This window comes from Anarhichas minor, unplaced genomic scaffold, assembly GCF_050575085.1.
Source record: "Anarhichas minor isolate MPS153535 unplaced genomic scaffold, ASM5057508v1 ptg000017l, whole genome shotgun sequence".
NCBI lineage: Eukaryota > Metazoa > Chordata > Actinopteri > Perciformes > Anarhichadidae > Anarhichas > Anarhichas minor.
This window is the reverse complement of record NW_027466463.1, coordinates 280,029-293,791: the sequence shown is the minus strand read 5'-3', so window position 1 is coordinate 293,791 and position 13,763 is coordinate 280,029.

Here is a 13,763-nt window from a genome sequence, read left to right as displayed (position 1 = left end):
TACACACACTACACATGTACACACATATACACGTATACACACATTACACATGTACACACATATACATGTATACACACACTACACATGTACACACATATACACACTTTACACGTGTACACACACATACACGTATACACACACTACACATGTACACACATATACACGTATACACACACTACACATGTACACACATATACACGTATACACACATTACACATGTACACACATACACACATTACACATGTACACACATATACACGTATACACACATTACACATGTACACACATATACACGTATACACACATTACAAATGTACACGTATACACACATTACACATGTACACACATATACACGTATACACACATTACACATGTACACAAATATTCACGTATACACACATTACACATGTACACACATATACACGTATACACACATTACACATGTACACACATATACACGTATACACACACTACACATGTACACACATATACACGTATACACACATTACACATGTACACACATATACACGTATACACACACTACACATGTACACACATATACACGTATACAAACACTACACATGTACACACATATACATGTATACACACACTACACATGTACACACATATACACGTATACACACATTACACATGTACACACATATACACGTATACACACATTACACATGTACACGTATACACACATTACACATGTACACACATATATACGTATACACACACTACACATGTACACACATATACACACATTACACATGTACACACATATACACGTATACACACATTACAGATGTACACACATATACACGTATACACACTACACATGTACACAGATATATACACACATTACACATGTACACACATATACACGTATACACACACTACACATGTACACACATATACACGTATACACACACTACACATGTACACACATATACACGTATACACACACTACACATGTACACACATATACACACATTACACGTGTACACACATACACACATTACACATATACACACATATACACGTATACACACATTACACATGTACACACTTATACACACACTACACATGTATACACATATTCACACATTACACATGTACACACATATACACGTATACACACATTACACATGTACACACATATACACGTATACACACTACACATGTACACACATATACACACATTACACATGTACACACATATACACGTATACACACATTACACATGTACACACATTACACATGTACACGTATACACACATTACACATGTACACACATATACACGTATACACACACTACACATGTACACACATATACACGTATACACACATTACACATGTACACACATATACACGTATACACACATTACACATGTACACGTATACACACATTACACATGTACACACATATACACGTATACACACATTACACATGTACACGTATACACACATTACACATGTACACACATATATACGTAGACACACACTACACATGTACACACATATACACACATTACACATGTACACACATATACACACACTACACATGTACACACATATACACACATTACACATGTACACACATATACACGTATACACACATTACACATGTACACACATATACACGTATACACACATTACACATGTACACACATATACACGTATACACACATTACACATGTACACGTATACACACATTACACATGTACACACATATACACGTATACACACATTACACATGTACACGTATACACACATTACACATGTACACACATATACACGTATACACACTACACATGTACACACATATATACACACATTACACATGTACACACATATACACGTATACACACACTACACATGTACACACATATACACGTATACACACACTACACATGTACACACATATACACGTATACACACATTACACATGTACACGTATACACACATTACACATGTACACACATATATACGTATACACACACTACACATGTACACACATATACACACATTACACATGTACACACATATACACGTATACACACATTACACATGTACACACATATACACGTATACACACATTACACATGTACACACATATACACGTATACACACTACACATGTACACAGATATATACACACATTACACATGTACACACATATACACGTATACACACACTACACATGTACACACATATACACGTATACACACACTACACATGTACACACATATACACACATTACACATGTACACACATATACACGTATACACACATTACACATGTACACACATATACACGTATACACACATTACACATGTACACGTATACACACATTACACATGTACACGTATACACACATTACACATGTACACACATATACACGTATACACACATTACACATGTACACGTATACACACATTACACATGTACACACATATACACGAATACACACATTACACATGTACACACATATACACACATTACACATGTACACACATATACACGTATACACACATTACACATGTACACACATATACACGTATACACACACTACACATGTACACACATATACACGTATACACACATTACACATGTACACACATATACACGTATACACACACTACACATGTACACACATATACACGTATACACACATTACACATGTACACACATATACACGTATACACACACTACACATGTACACACATATACATGTATACACACACTACACATGTACACACATATACACGTATACACACATTACACATGTACACACATATACACGTATACACACATTACACATGTACACGTATACACACATTACACATGTACACACATATACACGTATACACACATTACACATGTACACGTATACACACATTACACATGTACACACATATATACGTATACACACACTACACATGTACACACATATACACACATTACACATGTACACACATATACACGTATACACACATTACACATGTACACACATATACACGTATACACACATTACACATGTACACACATATACACGTATACACACTACACATGTACACAGATATATACACACATTACACATGTACACACATATACACGTATACACACACTACACATGTACACACATATACACGTATACACACACTACACATGTACACACATATACACACATTACACATGTACACACATATACACGTATACACACATTACACATGTACACACATATACACGTATACACACATTACACATGTACACGTATACACACATTACACATGTACACGTATACACACATTACACATGTACACACATATACACGTATACACACATTACACATGTACACGTATACACACATTACACATGTACACACATATACACGAATACACACATTACACATGTACACACATATACACACATTACACATGTACACACATATATACGTATACACACATTACACATGTACACACATACACACATTACACATGTACATATATACACGTATACACACATTACACACATATACACGTATACACACACTCCACATGTACACACATATACACACATTACACGTGTACACACATTACACATGTACACACATATACACGTATACACACATTACACATGTACACACATATACACACACTACACATGTACACACATATTCACACATTACACATGTACACACATATACACGTATACACACATTACACATGTACACACATATACACGTATACACACTACACATGTACACACATATACACACATTACACATGTACACACATATACACGTATACACACATTACACATGTACACAAATATTCACGTATACACACATTACACATGTACACACATATACACGTATACACACATTACACATGTACACACATATTCACGTATACACACATTACACATGTACACACATATACACGTATACACACATTACACATGTACACACATATACACGTATACACACACTACACATGTACACACATATACACGTATACACACATTACACATGTACACACATATACACGTATACACACACTACACATGTACACACATATACACGTATACACACATTACACATGTACACACATATACACGTATACACACACTACACATGTACACACATATACACGTATACACACATTACACATGTACACACATATACATGTATACACACACTACACATGTACACACATATACACACTTTACACGTGTACACACACATACACGTATACACACACTACACATGTACATACATATACACGTATACACACACTACACATGTACACACATACACACATTACACATGTACACACATATACACGTATACACACACTACACATATACACACATATACACGTATACACACACTACACATGTACACACATATACACGTATACACACATTACACATGTACACACATACACACATTACACATGTACACACATATACACGTATACACACATTACACATGTACACACATATACACACACTACACGTGTACACACATACACACATTACACATGTACACACATATACACGTATACACACATTACACATGTACACACATATACACACACTACACATGTACACACATATACACACATTACACATGTACACACATATACACGTATACACACATTACACATGTACACACATATACACGTATACACACATTACACATGTACACACATATACACACACTACACGTGTACACACATACACACATTACACATGTACACACATATACACGTATACACACATTACACATGTACACACATATACACACACTACACATGTACACACATATACACACATTACACATGTACACACATATACACGTATACACACATTACACATGTACACACATATACACGTATACACACTACACATGTACACACATATATACACACATTACACATGTACACACATATACACGTATACACACACTACACATGTACACACATATACACGTATACACACACTACACATGTACACACATATACATGTATACACACACTACACATGTACACACATATACACACATTACACATGTACACACATATACACGTATACACACATTACACATGTACACACATATACACGTATACACACATTACAAATGTACACGTATACACACATTACACATGTACACACATATACACGTATACACACATTACACATGTACACAAATATTCACGTATACACACATTACACATGTACACACATATACACGTATACACACATTACACATGTACACACATATACACGTATACACACATTACACATGTACACACATATACACGTATACACACACTACACATGTACACACATATACACGTATACACACATTACACATGTACACACATATACACGTATACACACACTACACATGTACACACATATACACGTATACACACATTACACATGTACACACATATACACGTATACACACACTACACATGTACACACATATACATGTATACACACACTACACATGTACACACATATACACGTATACACACATTACACATGTACACACATATACACGTATACACACATTACACATGTACACGTATACACACATTACACATGTACACACATATATACGTATACACACACTACACATGTACACACATATACACACATTACACATGTACACACATATACACGTATACACACATTACACATGTACACACATATACACGTATACACACTACACATGTACACAGATATATACACACATTACACATGTACACACATATACACGTATACACACACTACACATGTACACACATATACACGTATACACACACTACACATGTACACACATATACACGTATACACACACTACACATGTACACACATATACACACATTACACATGTACACACATATACACGTATACACACATTACACATGTACACACATATACACGTATACACACATTACACATGTACACGTATACACACATTACACATGTACACACATATACACGTATACACACATTACACATGTACACATATACACACATTACACATGTACACACATATACACGTATACACACATTACACATCTACACACATATACACACATTACACATGTACACACATTACACATGTACACACATACACACATTACACATGTGCATATATACACGTATACACACATTACACACATATACACGTATACACACACTCCACATGTACACACATATACACACATTACACGTGTACACACATTACACATGTACACGTATACACACATTACACATGTACACACATTACACATGTACACGTATACACACATTACACATGTACACACATATACACGTATACACACACTACACATGTACACACATATACACGTATACACACATATACACGTATACACACACTACACATGTACACACATATACACGTATACACACACTACACATGTACACACATATACACACATTACACATGTACACACATATACACGTATACACACATTACACATGTACACACATATACACGTATACACACATTACACATATACACGTATACACACATTACACATGTACACACATATACACGTATACACACATTACACATGTACACGTATACACACATTACACATGTACACACATATACACGTATACACACATTACACATGTACACACATATACACGTATACACACTACACATGTACACACATATATACACACATTACACATGTACACACATATACACGTATACACACACTACACATGTACACACATATACACGTATACACACACTACACATGTACACACATATACACACATTACACATTTACACACATATACACGTATACACACATTACACATGTACACACATATACACGTATACACACACTACACATGTACACACATATACACACATTACACATTTACACACATATACACGTATACACACATTACACATGTACACACATATACACGTATACACACATTACACATGTACACGTATACACACATTACACATGTACACACATATACACGTATACACACATTACACATGTACACGTATACACACATTACACATGTACACACATATACACGTATACACACATTACACATGTACACACATATACACACATTACACATGTACACACATATATACGTATACACACATTACACATGTACACACATATACACGTATACACACATTACACATGTACACACATATTCACGTATACACACATTACACATGTACACACATATACACGTATACACACATTACACATGTACACACATATATACGTATACACACACTACACATGTACACACATATACACACATTACACATGTACACACATATACACGTATACACACATTACACATGTACACACATATACACGTATACACACATTACACATGTACACAAATATTCACATATACACACATTACACATGTACACAAATATTCACGTATACACACATTACACATGTACACACATATACACGTATACACACATTACACATGTACACACATATTCACGTATACACACATTACACATGTACACACATATACACGTATACACACATTACACATGTACACACATATACACGTATACACACACTACACATGTACACACATATACACGTATACACACATTACACATGTACACACATATACACGTATACACACACTACACATGTACACACATATACACGTATACACACATTACACATGTACACACATATACATGTATACACACACTACACATGTACACACATATACACACTTTACACGTGTACACACACATACACGTATACACACACTACACATGTACATACATATACACGTATACACACACTACACATGTACACACATACACACATTACACATGTACACACATATACACGTATACACACACTACACATATACACACATATACACGTATACACACACTACACATGTACACACATATACACGTATACACACATTACACATGTACACACATACACACATTACACATGTACACACATATACACGTATACACACATTACACATGTACACACATATACACACACTACACGTGTACACACATACACACATTACACATGTACACACATATACACGTATACACACATTACACATGTACACACATATACACACACTACACATGTACACACATATACACACATTACACATGTACACACATATACACGTATACACACATTACACATGTACACACATATACACGTATACACACATTACACATGTACACACATATACACACACTACACGTGTACACACATACACACATTACACATGTACACACATATACACGTATACACACATTACACATGTACACACATATACACACACTACACATGTACACACATATACACACATTACACATGTACACACATATACACGTATACACACATTACACATGTACACACATATACACGTATACACACTACACATGTACACACATATATACACACATTACACATGTACACACATATACACGTATACACACACTACACATGTACACACATATACACGTATACACACACTACACATGTACACACATATACATGTATACACACACTACCCATGTACACACATATACACACATTACACATGTACACACATATACACGTATACACACATTACACATGTACACACATATACACGTATACACACATTACAAATGTACACGTATACACACATTACACATGTACACACATATACACGTATACACACATTACACATGTACACAAATATTCACGTATACACACATTACACATGTACACACATATACACGTATACACACATTACACATGTACACACATATACACGTATACACACATTACACATGTACACACATATACACGTATACACACACTACACATGTACACACATATACACGTATACACACATTACACATGTACACACATATACACGTATACACACACTACACATGTACACACATATACACGTATACACACATTACACATGTACACACATATACACGTATACACACACTACACATGTACACACATATACATGTATACACACACTACACATGTACACACATATACACGTATACACACATTACACATGTACACACATATACACGTATACACACATTACACATGTACACGTATACACACATTACACATGTACACACATATATACGTATACACACACTACACATGTACACACATATACACACATTACACATGTACACACATATACACGTATACACACATTACACATGTACACACATATACACGTATACACACTACACATGTACACAGATATATACACACATTACACATGTACACACATATACACGTATACACACACTACACATGTACACACATATACACGTATACACACACTACACATGTACACACATATACACGTATACACACACTACACATGTACACACATATACACACATTACACATGTACACACATATACACGTATACACACATTACACATGTACACACATATACACGTATACACACATTACACATGTACACGTATACACACATTACACATGTACACACATATACACGTATACACACATTACACATGTACACGTATACACACATTACACATGTACACACATATACACGTATACACACATTACACATCTACACACATATACACACATTACACATGTACACACATTACACATGTACACACATACACACATTACACATGTGCATATATACACGTATACACACATTACACACATATACACGTATACACACACTCCACATGTACACACATATACACACATTACACGTGTACACACATTACACATGTACACGTATACACACATTACACATGTACACACATTACACATGTACACGTATACACACATTACACATGTACACACATATACACGTATACACACACTACACATGTACACACATATACACGTATACACACATATACACGTATACACACACTACACATGTACACACATATACACGTATACACACACTACACATGTACACACATATACACACATTACACATGTACACACATATACACGTATACACACATTACACATGTACACACATATACACGTATACACACATTACACATGTACACGTATACACACATTACACATGTACACACATATACACGTATACACACATTACACATGTACACGTATACACACATTACACATGTACACACATATACACGTATACACACATTACACATGTACACACATATACACGTATACACACTACACATGTACACACATATATACACACATTACACATGTACACACATATACACGTATACACACACTACACATGTACACACATATACACGTATACACACACTACACATGTACACACATATACACACATTACACATTTACACACATATACACGTATACACACATTACACATGTACACACATATACACGTATACACACACTACACATGTACACACATATACACACATTACACATTTACACACATATACACGTATACACACATTACACATGTACACACATATACACGTATACACACATTACACATGTACACGTATACACACATTACACATGTACACACATATACACGTATACACACATTACACATGTACACGTATACACACATTACACATGTACACACATATACACGTATACACACATTACACATGTACACACATATACACACATTACACATGTACACACATATATACGTATACACACATTACACATGTACACACATATACACGTATACACACATTACACATGTACACACATATATACGTATACACACACTACACATGTACACACATATACACACATTACACATGTACACACATATACACGTATACACACATTACACATGTACACACATATACACGTATACACACATTACACATGTACACAAATATTCACATATACACACATTACACATGTACACAAATATTCACGTATACACACATTACACATGTACACACATATACACGTATACACACATTACACATGTACACACATATTCACGTATACACACATTACACATGTACACACATATACACGTATACACACATTACACATGTACACACATATACACGTATACACACACTACACATGTACACACATATACACGTATACACACATTACACATGTACACACATATACACGTATACACACATTACACATGTACACGTATACACACATTACACATGTACACACATATACACGTATACACACATTACACATGTACACGTATACACACATTACACATGTACACACATATACACGTATACACACATTACACATGTACACACATATACACGTATACACACATTACACATGTACACGTATACACACATTACACATGTACACACATATACACGTTTACACACATTACACATGTACACGTATACACACATTACACATGTACACACATATACACACATTACACATGTACACACATATATACGTATACACACATTACACATGTACACACATATACACGTATACACACATTACACATGTACACACATATTCACGTATACACACATTACACATGTACACACATATACACGTATACACACATTACACATGTACACACATATACACGTATACACACACTACACATGTACACACATATACACGTATACACACATTACACATGTACACACATATACACGTATACACACATTACACATGTACACACATATACACGTATACACACACTACACATGTACACACATATACACGTATACACACATTACACATGTACACACATATACACGTATACACACATTACACATGTACACACATATACACGTATACACACACTACACATGTACACACATATACACGTATACACACATTACACATGTACACACATATACACGTATACAGACACTACACATGTACACACATATACACACTTTACACGTGTACACACACATACACGTATACACACACTACACATGTACATACATATACACGTATACACACACTACACATGTACACACATACACACATTACACATGTACACACATATACACGTATACACACACTACACATGTACACACATATACACGTATACACACACTACACATGTACACACATATACATGTATACACACACTACACATGTACACACATATACACGTATACACACATTACACATGTACACGTATACACACATTACACATGTACACACATATATACGTATACACACACTACACATGTACACACATATACACACATTACACTTGTACACACATATACACGTATACACACATTACACATGTACACACATATACACGTATACACACATTACACATGTACACGTATACACACATTACACATGTACACACATATACACGTATACACACATTACACATGTACACGTATACACACATTACACATGTACACACATATACACGTATACACACATTACACATGTACACACATATACACACATTACACATGTACACACATATATACGTATACACACATTACACATGTACACACATACACACATTACACATGTACATATATACACGTATACACACATTACACACATATACACGTATACACACACTCCACATGTACACACATATACACACATTACACGTGTACACACATTACACATGTACACACATATACACGTATACACACATTACACATGTACACACATATACACACACTACACATGTACACACATATTCACACATTACACATGTACACACATATACACGTATACACACATTACACATGTACACACATATACACGTATACACACTACACATGTACACACATATACACACATTACACATGTACACACATATACACGTATACACACATTACACATGTACACACATTACACATGTACACGTATACACACATTACACATGTACACACATATACACGTATACACACATTACACATGTACACGTATACACACATTACACATGTACACACATATACACGTATACACACATTACACATGTACACAAATATTCAAGTATACACACATTACACATGTACACACATATACACGTATACACACATTACACATGTACACACATATTCACGTATACACACATTACACATGTACACACATATACACGTATACACACATTACACATGTACACACATATACACGTATACACACACTACACATGTACACACATATACACGTATACACACATTACACATGTACACACATATACACGTATACACACACTACACATGTACACACATATACACGTATACACACATTACACATGTACACACATATACACGTATACACACACTACACATGTACACACATATACACGTATACACACATTACACATGTACACACATATACATGTATACACACACTACACATGTACACACATATACACACTTTACACGTGTACACACACATACACGTATACACACACTACACATGTACATACATATACACGTATACACACACTACACATGTACACACATACACACATTACACATGTACACACATATACACGTATACACACACTACACATGTACACACATATACACGTATACACACACTACACATGTACACACATATACACGTATACACACATTACACATGTACACACATATACACGTATACACACATTACACATGTACACACATATACACACACTACACGTGTACACACATACACACATTACACATGTACACACATATACACGTATACACACATTACACATGTACACACATATACACACACT